The 12,089-nt window shown below is 45.4% G+C and overlaps 1 long non-coding RNA gene across 1 annotated transcript; it reads left to right on the top strand.

Moving 5' to 3' along the window:
• The first annotated feature begins 519 nt into the window (after nucleotides 1-519).
• LOC116437458 lies at nucleotides 520-6,750 on the top strand. Its single transcript, XR_004237309.1, has 2 exons — nucleotides 520-556; nucleotides 6,537-6,750. It is a non-coding gene; the product is annotated as an uncharacterized LOC116437458 (long non-coding RNA).
• The last annotated feature ends 5,339 nt before the right edge of the window (nucleotides 6,751-12,089 follow it).

Genomic DNA, 12,089 nt, shown 5'->3' with positions numbered 1-12,089 from the left:
CACCCTACCATCGACTCTTACCTAGCGGGCCCAACCCCAAGAATCAAAAGAAATAAAACCACAAGGCCGAAGACTACGCATGCTCTAAAAAGGCGGACCCAAGGAGTGGCCATGCAGATCAATTCCTGGAAAAGTTTTAATATGAATAGAGAACAGACAGTAAAAATGGTATAAAAAGGACTCACCTCGGGTATTAAGTGTGCTCTTGGCAGAGCGCCAAGGCACCCGGCCGTTATCCCTTTGCTTTATTTTATGTGTCTCTTATTGTCTTTATATTAAACTCTTTAAATTCTAACAAGAGAGTGAACCTCGTTTTTCACAATTGGGGGCCTCGCCCGGGATCTACACCTCGCCTCTGAAAAGCGTGGGAGGATTCAAGAAGCAAAGGGTAAGGCGCCTCCTGCCCAAATTGGCAGGACCCTTGCTTAGCATCCTCTGGCGCGGTTTGGTGGCAGCAGGGCAACACCCGGAGGACAAGAAAAACACAAAAATAAAGCAAATGAAAGAGAGCGCTCTCGACAAAAATCCCACAGACACTGGAAAAGCAACAGGACTGGTAAGTATTGTCCAAACAAAAAGGGGGTGGTTACGGGAGATGAGTGTGTGTGAATGAGACGCGGACTGGTTGCCCCAGATCTGCGAAGCGAGTGTGGCAGTCTCTGAGTGCTGCGGTTCCGTCTTGTTCGCGAGAACAGCGGCCAGCGAGGAGACGAAGCGAGAGATGAGTGAAAGGATCTCCCGGGGGTGACTGGGACGGGGTCCCAGGGAAGGGGTTGCAAAGTGGGAGCTACCTCCCCCCCCATATGCTGGGTTGAGGAAAACTCCAAGAGCACCCAGGATCTAAAAGTACCCCAAGAGAAGTTGGGGTTGGATGCTAGCAGTGCTGGGTTGAGGGAAATCCAAGAGCACCCAGAATCCTAAGGATTATTTCATACCCATGGGTGGATACTAACAAGTGACTTGAAAGAGGTACCTTATTATTCTGTTGTGAGTAAGAATGAGTGAGTGAACAAATATTAAAAAGGAGTGAATGTGTGAATGAAAGACTGTGTAATTAGAAGTTAACTTTGGTTTTGGGGAGGTGGGCTGTAATAAATTTTTTTTGTTTTTTGTACTGTGAAAGGGTGGGTAGTACTTTACAGCAGTGAAGATTGGTGTTTTAAAGGAATGAATTAGTATTTCAAAGGGGGGGGGGGGATAAATTGGTATTTTGAGTAAGTTGGAATAGAGAACTCCTGGAAAAATGGGACAGCTACCTAGTAAAATAAGTTCAAGGGTGCCAGAGGAGATACCCCAAGACAGTCCCCTTGGGGTCAAACTCGCGAACTGGGAAACTGATCCTTCCACAAAAGGAAAGGATAAAGTAAAAATGATTCAATTCTGCATGAAAGAGTGGGTAAAAAAGGAAATCAGACCTGATCATGTGTACTGGCCAAAATATGGGTCTGATGAGGCATGGATTTGCCAGGCTCTAAATGTATTTGTAAATTCAAAAGAGCCATCTCACCCTGAGGAGGGAGAATATGCTTCTTGCTGGACAGGAATTACAAAACCTCTGGGAACCAAAGTCTTTAAAATATCAGAAACCCCAGAGGAAAAGCAAACAGAAGAGAAAAAAGGGTGGGACCCTTTAGAAGTATTGCCCCCGCCGCCAGCACCAGAAGCTGCACCCCCCCTCCCCCTGGCTCCGGGGCTTCCCCCGCCGCCAGGATCAGAAGCTGCCCTCCTCCCCCCGGCTCCGGGGCCTCTCCCCCGGTCAGCCCCCCCTCCGCCGGCTCCGGGGGCCCTTCCCCCGGCAGCTCTCCCGCCCCAGGGGAGCGGGGGGGGGGGGAGCCCTGCCCCCGCCCATGCCAGGGATCCCATCCTTCTCGGGAATCTCGGGAATCCCAGCAGCCTCAATTGAATCAAGAGGAACGTCACACGTCCCGGCTTCAGCCCCCACCTCTCCTGCCTTGAGAAACCCGGCTTTAGTGCCGGTCCCCGCCTCCTGTGCTCCGGAGTATTTGGCTTCACTGCCACACCCCACCCCCACTCTCTGCACCGCAGAATATTCGGCTTCAGCGCCGGACTCTGAATCTGCCCCTCTTCCCCAGGGGAGTTTGGTGCTTTCTTCCCAAATAAACCCTCTTCTTAACGAAGGAGCACCATACCAGAATACAAGAGGTGCCATTAAGGCTCAGAGGCAGCCCAACAATCCCTCCATTGCTAAACAAACAGAGGGAAGCCGAGAAATTCATTTATTACCATTAAGAGAAGTACCTATGGGAGGAGGGGGAACCGGCTTTGTGAATGCTCCTCTAACCTCTACAGAGGTTAGGAATTTCAAAAAGGAAATTAAAGGATTATTAGAAGACCCCATAGGTACAGCTGAACAGTTGGACCAGTTCCTGGGTCCCAACATTTTCACTTGGGAAGAAATGCAATCAGTAATGAAAATAATATTCTCCCAAGAAGAAAGAGAAATGATTAGAATTGCTGGTATAAAAATTTGGGAAAGAGAAAATCAACAAGGTCCACCCGGGGATCAGAAAATGCCCATTACACCTCCTAACTGGAACCAAAATGAGGAAGCTGGGAGGGGACATATGAATGATTATCATAACTTGATAATCAAGGGAATAAAAGAAGGGGCACCTCGAGGACAAAATGTCAGAAAGGCCTTTGAGGGGCAGCAAGGGAAGGAAGAAACCCCAACTGAGTGGCTGGAGAGGCTCCGAAAGAATATGAAACAATACTCGGGGATAGACCCGGAGTCCCTAGCAGGGCAAGCCCTGCTAAGATTTAACTTTGTCACACATGCCTGGCCAGATATTAGGAAAAAATTGGAAAAAATAGAAGACTGGTATGAGAAGCCATTACAAGACCTAGTAAGGGAAGCTCAAAAGATATATGTCCGGAGGGATGAAGAAAAAGCCAAAGTGGAAGCAAAGATCATGATAGCCACTATGTGAGAGAGTGCCTTCCAAAAAAATCTAAATCAAAAGCCTTTAGGTAACACTCCTAAACGTTCAAGATTCAGACATGGTGGAAAGGAGAAAAATAAAACTACAGCACAATCAAGTTTCCAAGAACAGCCCAGGGATGCCTGTTTCTATTGCAAGGAAGAAGGGCATTATAAAAGGGAATGCCCCCACCTGAGGAGGGATCTGAAAATATTTCAAGAGACACACACAGAAGAAAAATAGGGAAGTCATGGGCTCTATTTTTTGGGGGATAAATACCATCTGGAGCCTTTGATAACTTTAAAAGTAGGCCCCCAAGAGGAAGTATTAGAATTTATAGTTGACACTGGGGCAGAAAGGACTTGTGTGATGAATATTCCAAAAGGGTGTGATGTAAGTAATGATATGGTAAAAGTAACGGGAGCAAAGGGGGAAGGATTTAAGGTCCCTGTCATTAAAGATGTGGTCATTGAAGGGGAAACAAAAATAGGGATAGGGGATGTCTTGTTAGTTCCTGGGGCTGGCAGCAATTTATTGGGAAGGGATTTACAGATCCAACTGGGGATTGGGGTCATACCAGAAGAAGGGAGAATGACGGCCAAAGTGTTAAAACTTAGCCAAGAAGATGAAAGAAAAATTAACAGAGAGGTTTGGGCTGGGGAAGGGAATAGGGGTGGACTAGATATTGACCCCATAAGGGTCACAATTGAAAAAGAAGAATGTCCCATTCGTGTACGTCAGTACCCTATATCTTTAGAAGAGAGAAAAGGCTTAAAACCAGTAATAGAAGAATTAATAAAGGATGGGACACTCGAACCTTGTAAATCCCCTCATAATACCCCTATTCTCCCAGTGAAGAAATCTGATGGAAATTATAGATTAGTGCAAGATTTAAGAGAAGTAAACAAAAGAACACGGGCCTGCTACCCTATGGTTCCTAATCCCTACACTCTTTTAAGTAAAATTCCACCTCAACATCAGTGGTTTAGTGTGGTGGATCTTAAAGATGCCTTTTGGGCCTGCCCACTGGCAGAGGAAAGCCGAAATATTTTTGCCTTTGAATGGGAAGATCCAAACACAGGAAAAAAGAACCAATTGAGGTGGACTAAACTGCCACAGGGGTATTGTGAGGCCCCAAATTTATTTGGGCAAGCCTTGGGAGAAATATTACAAACCTTCCCCACTCCCCCAGGAATACAAATTATTCAATATGTAGATGATCTTCTAATATCAGGAGAAGATGAAATTAAAGTTAAAGAAGCTACTATAAAGCTTCTAAATTTTCTTGGGGAAAAGGGACTAAGGGCATCAAAAAGGAAATTACAGTTTGTGGAATCAGAAGTAAAATATCTTGGCCACCTGATAAGCAAAGGTAGCCAAAAACTAAGTCCTGAAAGAATTACAGGGATTTTATCCCTCCCTCCTCCCTCTTCAAAAAAGGAGGTTAGGAGACTGCTGGGGCTACTGGGATATTGCAGACTATGGATCGAGGGATATACACAAGCAGTAAAATTTTGATATGAAAAATTAACAGGGGGAGACAATATACAATGGACCAAAGATGATGATAATAAATTAGAAAAACTGAAGTTGAAACTAGCCTCGGTACCAGCCCTAAGCTTACCCTCACTAGAAAAACCCTTTCATTTATATGTGAATGCAGAAAATGGAGTAGCTCATGGTGTATTAGTCCAGGAATGGGGAGGGGTGAGAAGACCAATAGCTTATTTATCTAAACTATTGGACCCAATAAGCCGTGGCTGGCCAGTATGCATTCAAGCCATAGCAGCTACTGCTATTTTGGTGGAGGAGAGCCGTAAGCTCACCTTTGGAAGTAAACTGATTGCATACACACCCCATGCAGTCCGAAATGTGCTACATCAAAAAGCTGAAAAATGGTTAACAGACTCCAGGATACTAAAATATGAAGCAATTCTGATTGACAGTAATGATCTAAGTATAGAAACAAGCAAAAGCCTCAATCCGGCCCAATTCCTCTATGGAGAACCAAAAGATGACCTGGCACATGATTGCTTGGAAATTATTCAATACCAAACAAAAGTTCAGGAAGATCTAGAAGAACAAGCCCTCTTAGAAGGGGAAAGAATATATGTGGATGGTTCATCCAGATGCTTGCAAGGAAAAAGAATGTCAGGATATGCCTTAGTCGATGGGATAAATATGCAGACCATCGAAAAAGGAAAACTACCTTCAAATTGGTCGGCGCAATCTTGTGAATTATACGCTCTAAAGAGAGCACTGGAGCATTTAGCACACAAAAAGGGGACCATCTATACTGATTCAAAGTATGCCTTTGGGGTAATACATACCTTTGGAAAGATCTGGGAAGAAAGGGGTTTACTAAATTCAAAGGGGAAGGAACTGATACATGAAGGCCTGATTTCAGAAGTGTTGGAGGCATTAAAATTGCCTGAAGAAATAGCTGTAGTGCATATCAAAGGACACCAAAAAGGGATGACCCCAGAAATAAGAGGGAATAATCTAGCAGACCAAGAAGCCAAAGATGCAGCAGAAAATGGGACTAAACGAATTATGTTAATCCTGACCCCAGAAAGGGGAGAATTGGAAACCCCCAAATTTAGTAAAGAAGAAGAGAAAGAATTATTTAAGATAGGGGGAGAACAGGATCAATCTGGAAAATGGAAACTCCCTGATGGGAGACAGTTACTTAATAAGCCACTCACTAAGAGAATATTAGAAGATATGCATCAAAAAACTCATTGGGGCACTCAAGCTTTGTGTGATCATTTTCTGAGAAATTATGGGTGTATTGGAATCTTTGGGGTAGCAAAACAAATAACTGGGAACTGTATAACTTGCCAAAGAGTGAATAGGATAATAATGAGAAAAACAACATTAGCAGGCCGCGAGTTAGCTCTGCGACCATTCCAAAGTATCCAAGTAGATTTCACTGAACTTCCTCAAGTACAAAGATGGAAGTTCCTATTAGTAATAGTAGACCATCTAACTCATTGGGTGGAAGCAGTTCCTGCTACCAGAGCTACAGCTAATGTATTATGCAAAACCCTTCTGGAACAAATTATTCCCAGATATGGAATGGTTAATAAAATAGACTCAGATAGAGGAACACATTTTTCATCCAAAGTCTTACAACAAATAACTCAAGCCTTGGGAATAAAATGGGAATTACATACCCCCTGGCACCCACAAAGTTCAGGCCGAGTAGAAAGAATGAATCAGAGTTTGAAAAAAACTTTAACAAAATTAATGATTGAAACTCAAATGACATGGGTAAAATGCTTACCTTTGGCTCTGTTGAGAATCCGAACACAGCCCAGGTCAGATCTGGGAGTATCTCCTTATGAGATGATGTTCGGATTACCCTTCCTTACCACTCAACATGAAACAGCCACTTATGAAGTGGGAGAAGCAAGTGTCAAAAAATATGTCACCACAATTGCCAGAACACTTGAAAATTTGAGGCTGAAAGGAATGATCCCTCAAACCACAACTTTAGAGTTCAAAATTCATAATATCCACCCAGGGGAATGGGTACTGGTAAAAACATGGAAAGAACAATCTTTGACTCCACAATGGGAGGGTCCTTTTCAGGTACTGCTGACGACTGAGGCCGCAATCCAGACCAAGGAACAAGGGTGGATCCATGCCAGCAGAATCAAAGGACCTGTAAAAGAACCTGAAGAGTGGACTGTAATATCCAAACCAGGTGACACCAAATTGATTCTTAAACGGAGGCCAGGTGGCAACGAACTAGAACAATCTAAATAATCCAAGAGATATGCAAAGAATCACACCTAACTGAGAAGTAAAAGCCAAATTTATATCAGTGACCCCTGGACAAATTCTGGGACATCTTGGAGAAGAATATTCTCACTTCAAACAGGAAGGGTTGGGACTGTATCAAACAGGGAACTCTCATATTCTGATTCTAGCCTGTGATTTGTATTAAGAAGGGGGAGAATCACAACTTCCATCAGTGCCACATCATATACCCTGTTTGAATCATTCTAATATGAGGCATGCCAGCCAGGTCAAATATAAGTAATTAATCTGGAGGAAAACTGGCATTTCGACACCCTAGTTGTAAAAGGTGTCAAGCACAAATCAACCCCCTTATCCAGACAAAATCATAAGCAACAAAAGCAATAACTTTGCTCTGCAGATGGGAAATACCAGTGCCTGTTGAATGGGAAATACCTAAGATACAAACAGTTAAAAAAGGTGCCTAAAAGCTACAAAGGAAGTGACAAGGAAATAGAGGGCAAGACCAGGTTGGCCACTGTACTCGCCACCGAGAAGATCCAATACACCTGCTATGGGTTGCGACCTCATAGGCAAGGGAGGTGGGAGTATAAGCCATGCCGGACCTCTGTTATTCCTTTTTTTGTCACTTATCCTGGTCCCTTTCGGGACACCGGCAAGACCATGTTACAAATGCTACCGAAAGCTCTACATGGAAAGACACTGGGGCTTCTTTCTTATTACTCATACCCACATCAACAGTCACTGTTATGACTCGTCCAAATTAGGTATTTGCATGCATAAAGGGGAAAAATATTGGATTACAGAAAATTTGGGAACAAGTGGAAACAGACTAGGAAGTAATTGTCCAAAAGGAGAAAAATGGATTTGTTTCACAGCTGCCACCAGGGGAACAGTCCAAGATTTGGTAAAAGAACAAGTGGTAAGTAAAAATACAAAGCCAGCACAGCAACCTCGCCCTATATTCACCTCACGTCAGGACCTGTATGCAAAGCTTAAACAACAGTTAAAAGAGGAAAACACCCCAAGGTTAGGAAAAAACCTGTTTGTGGAATTGGGGGAGAGGATAGGTAAAGAACTTAACATAACCAACTGTTGGGTCTGTGGAGGAGCTTTGATGACAGAAGAATGGCCATGGAAAGGTAGCAGCGTAGGCCCGGTAGAACTCCTTAAATGGAACCGGACAAATATAAGAGGGGGGAACCAACCTGAAGGGTGAGTTTTAAGTTCAACAGTGATAGGGGAAGAATGCCTCTGGCGAACTGGGAAGAACTTTCTTAATGAAGTAGGAAACACTCCCTGTAAAAGGTATAAAGTGAGCAACAAAACTTCAACGTGGTGGGTCCCAGAAAAACCAACTTGGTATTGGGCTCAGAAAAAAGGAAAAGACTGTGTATATGATAATGAAATTGGACTCTTTCAGTGTAATGACACAAGGAAAAATCCTTATTTTGGAATCCCAGAAATATCCAAATTTTGGGAGAACATAAATCAACAAGAAGGTGATTATTGGAAAGCACCAGATGGCTTATTTTGGATATGTGGGAAAAGAGCATACCCAAGACTCCCTTCATATTGGAAAGGGAGTTGTACATTAGGAATCATTCAACCAGGGTTTTTCCTTTTACCAGAACCAGAGGGAGATCAATTAGGAATACCTGTCTATGAAGACTTCAAAAGAAATAAAAGAGATTTAATTGGAGGATTCCAAAAATGGAAAGATGAGGAATGGCCCCCTGAACGAATATTAGAAACATATGGGCCAGCTACCTGGGCACAAGATGGAAGTTGGGGATATCGAACCCCAATTTACATGCTGAATCGTATCATCAGACTCCAAGCCCTTGTAGAAATCATAACTAATGAAACAGCTGAGGCTATGAAATTAATAGTCAGCCAGCAACGCCAAACCAGAGCTGCAATATATCAAAATAGGCTGGCTTTAGACTATTTATTGGCTGAAGAAAGGGGTGTGTGCGGGAAGTTCAATACATCGGAATGTTGTTTAAAAATTGATGACAATGGGGATGCTGTTCTAGATATCGCCAACAATATCAGAAAAATAGCCCATGTACCGGTCCAGAAATGGGAATCAATGATGACTGCTAACTGGTGGGATGGCATATTGGGGAAGGAATGGTGGAAGAAGCTAGGCTTCTTCCTCTTATGTGCTACAGCTGGTCTAATATTTCTCCCTTGCTTGATCCCCTGCTTTATTCGGCTAATCACCAGCGTAGTTCAAGGCATGCAAGTTGTGACAATGCCTACTGACCCAAAGTTGGCTATGTCTGGAACAGCACAAAAAATTATGGTATTAAAAAGACAAAGTGATATAAAAGACCCTCTCGAAGAAGCCAAATTGATCTGTGAAAAGAACAAACAGACATTAGAAGCCAAGAAAAAAGAAATATTGCTCAAGCCAAATGATTTATAAAATAGAAAAAGGGGGGATTGTTATAAACATATATTATAGTATTGGCTTCTCGCAAAGTATTAAAGTAGATATTATATAATGTTAGAAATGCTTTTTGCTGTGTGGATGTAGTTTTCTCTCGTTTTAGCAAGAATGTTAGCAAGTGTGAGCAAGTAAGATAACCTCCAAGCGAGCAGAGGATGAGGCCCAAGGAGCTGCTAATCAACACTTTGTCCAGAGAACAAAAGGGCCCAAAGGCTACTCCGCCCGGAGAACGGGCGGCCAGGAGGGTCCGAGAGCCCTTATCACCGCTCTGCCCGGGGGGCAAAGAGGCCCAAAGCTGCAATCAGCCCTGACTGTCTGGAGAATTAAGAGATCCACCCTACCATCGACTCTTACCTAGCGGGCCCAACCCCAAGAATCAAAAGAAATAAAACCACAAGGCCGAAGACTACGCATGCTCTAAAAAGGCGGACCCAAGATGCAGATCAATTCCTGGAAAAGTTTTAATATGAATAGAGAACAGACAGTAAAAATGGTATAAAAAGGACTCACCTCGGGTATTAGGTGTGCTCTTGGCAGAGCGCCAAGGCACCCGGCCGTTATCCCTTTGCTTTATTTTATGTGTCTCTTATTGTCTTTATATTAAACTCTTTAAATTCTAACAGGAGAGTGAACCTCGTTTTTCACAGTCCTAAAGTCCTGGTCACAGTCTTAGATTGTTGCTCCGGCCCTGCTGTAATTTGCCGGCAAAGAGAGGGGCAAAGCAAGATGTGTTCCAACCCAAGACTGCGATTTTCAAGGTCTTTAGTGTCCCTTCATGGTCGCCAGCAACCGATGCCTTGCTGTGGAGTGGGGGATGCGGAATGACCTGATGGTAGAATTGAGATCATTACGTAGGTTTGATGAACTAAGATATGCAGAACTTTTTACTATGTATCTGAACAGGAAAGAAGCATATGTGGTAGACAAAAGTAATATGGAAATGACTTTGAGGAAGAGAAAGGGAAAGAAAAAGCCGCAGCAAGCTGACTCGTATACTAATACGGACAGAGAAATCGATATGACAGATACAGATATGGTAGCACCAGCTTTGCGCAATGGGGGGGGGGGGGGGTCTCCCTACCCCGTTCAACCGCCAGGGCGGCCCGCACAGGTGAGGGCGGGGGATAGAGGAGCGGGGGCTCCGCCGCCGCCGCCGCCGCCTCCGCTGGCGGGGCAGCCCGCACAAGTCGAGGGGGGATGGGGGAGCAGTGGCTCCCCCACCACCGCCGCTGCCGCCGCCGCCGCCGCCGACTCCACCGCCGGGGCAGCCCGCACAGGTGGGGGCGGGGGATGGGGGAGCAGTGGCTCCGCCGCCGCCTCCGCCGCCTCCGCCGCCTCCGCCGCCTCCGCTGTCCCCGCCGCTGTCCGAGCGGGGGCAGGGGAGGGAGCAGGCGGCCGGCTCCAAGCCGGAGGAGCGGCGCGGGGCCCCCCTACCCCCAGCCACGTCAGGGGCGGAGGGCGGGCGCGGAGGCAAGGGAGATGCGGATTGGCCACCGCCCCCTGACTTTTCCAGAGGCGGAGAAGGGGTGGATCGGCCGCTGCCCCCTGACTTTTCCAGAGGTAGAAACGGGGAAGGGGGAGGGGAAGGGGCAGGCTGGCCGCCTTTCCCCGAGTACCCTGAACACAAAAGTGAAGGCAGAAATGGACACGGACAATTGCGGCGGCATTCCCTAATACAGAGAACCGCAAGTTTCCGACCCAGAGACAGGAGGAGCCGCTCGCTCTCCCCACCCTGCGGCACAGGCAGTGTTAAAGCTGAGGGCAGATGGGATGACCCCGACCCAGGCGGCTCTTACAGAGCTAGGGACGGGAGGAGCTGCTTGCAGCCCCTGCCTCCCTACCCCTCCACTGCCGCAAAGAGCGAGACAGTTCCTGATCAACATTCGCCTGGAACAGGTTTTAAAACCAATGAACCAATTTCAGTTAAAAGCGAATGGGATGATTTTGATACAGATGGTTCTCACGGGGAGGGTGGTAGAAGGAGGGGCAGGATAGCCCGAGAAGCTATGAGAGAAGTCAGTCCCGTCGCTAAACACACAGAGATAGACTCGGCGGGGTGCATCTCGATGCATATGACCTAGACGTGTACACCTAAGGATCCTTAAAATAAATACCAAGGTAAAATCCCTTTTCGCCTTCTAACCGTGTATGACTAGATTTTAAGACCAGGAAAAGGCATCACTCCTCTTCTGACAATCTGGGTGCAATTACTAATAAATTCCCAAAACAGGCTACTGAAGCTAGGACTGGGGTTAGGACAGAGAAACCACATATCATACACGCTTCGAACAGCTGCCTGTACTTCTGTTAACTTCTTATAAATCATTATCACCGAGCACAGCAAAATAGAAATCCTGATTCGTCTCCCTTCTCTGTAAAATTTACATATCAGGGACAAGATTGGAGCAAGTTGTGGATAGGCAAACAACCCTAGGAACCAAAAAAGCACTAGTACCTCAATGTAGCCTACGGACCAGAAAGACGTGAGTACATCACGCCAGAGAGACATTATGAACTCAACCAACATGGTGACTACTTTACCCCAACACAGAATAAGTAAGTTCAAACCAAAATGTAATTACTACAGGTTTTTTCACTTTCCTTCGAGCCACGCAATTGGGCGCCACTAAATTTGTTCCGGTTTGGCCAAATTTAGAAATATATCCTCTGAGAGAAGGCAGGTCACCACCCCTCCCCCACCAGGTTCGGGGAAAATAAATTTTCCTCAAAGGAAAATGAAAGAGATAAAAACTATTTATTTAACAAACACACGGGAAAAGGATAATAATGCTAAATAATAAAATCTCTCGCTGTGGAGAAAAAAACCTGGGAAAGTGTTAGAGTCCTCCCTTTGGTCTCCTCGGAGCTGGGGCTTGGCCCAGGGCCAGGCCCTCTGTGCTCGGTGGAAAGTCCTCCCGATGTGT

This window comes from Corvus moneduloides, chromosome W (genome assembly GCF_009650955.1).
Source record: "Corvus moneduloides isolate bCorMon1 chromosome W, bCorMon1.pri, whole genome shotgun sequence".
NCBI classification, from domain to species: Eukaryota; Metazoa; Chordata; class Aves; order Passeriformes; family Corvidae; genus Corvus; species Corvus moneduloides.
Note: the sequence above shows the minus strand (reverse complement) of the source record. Positions and strands in the feature narration are given on the sequence as shown.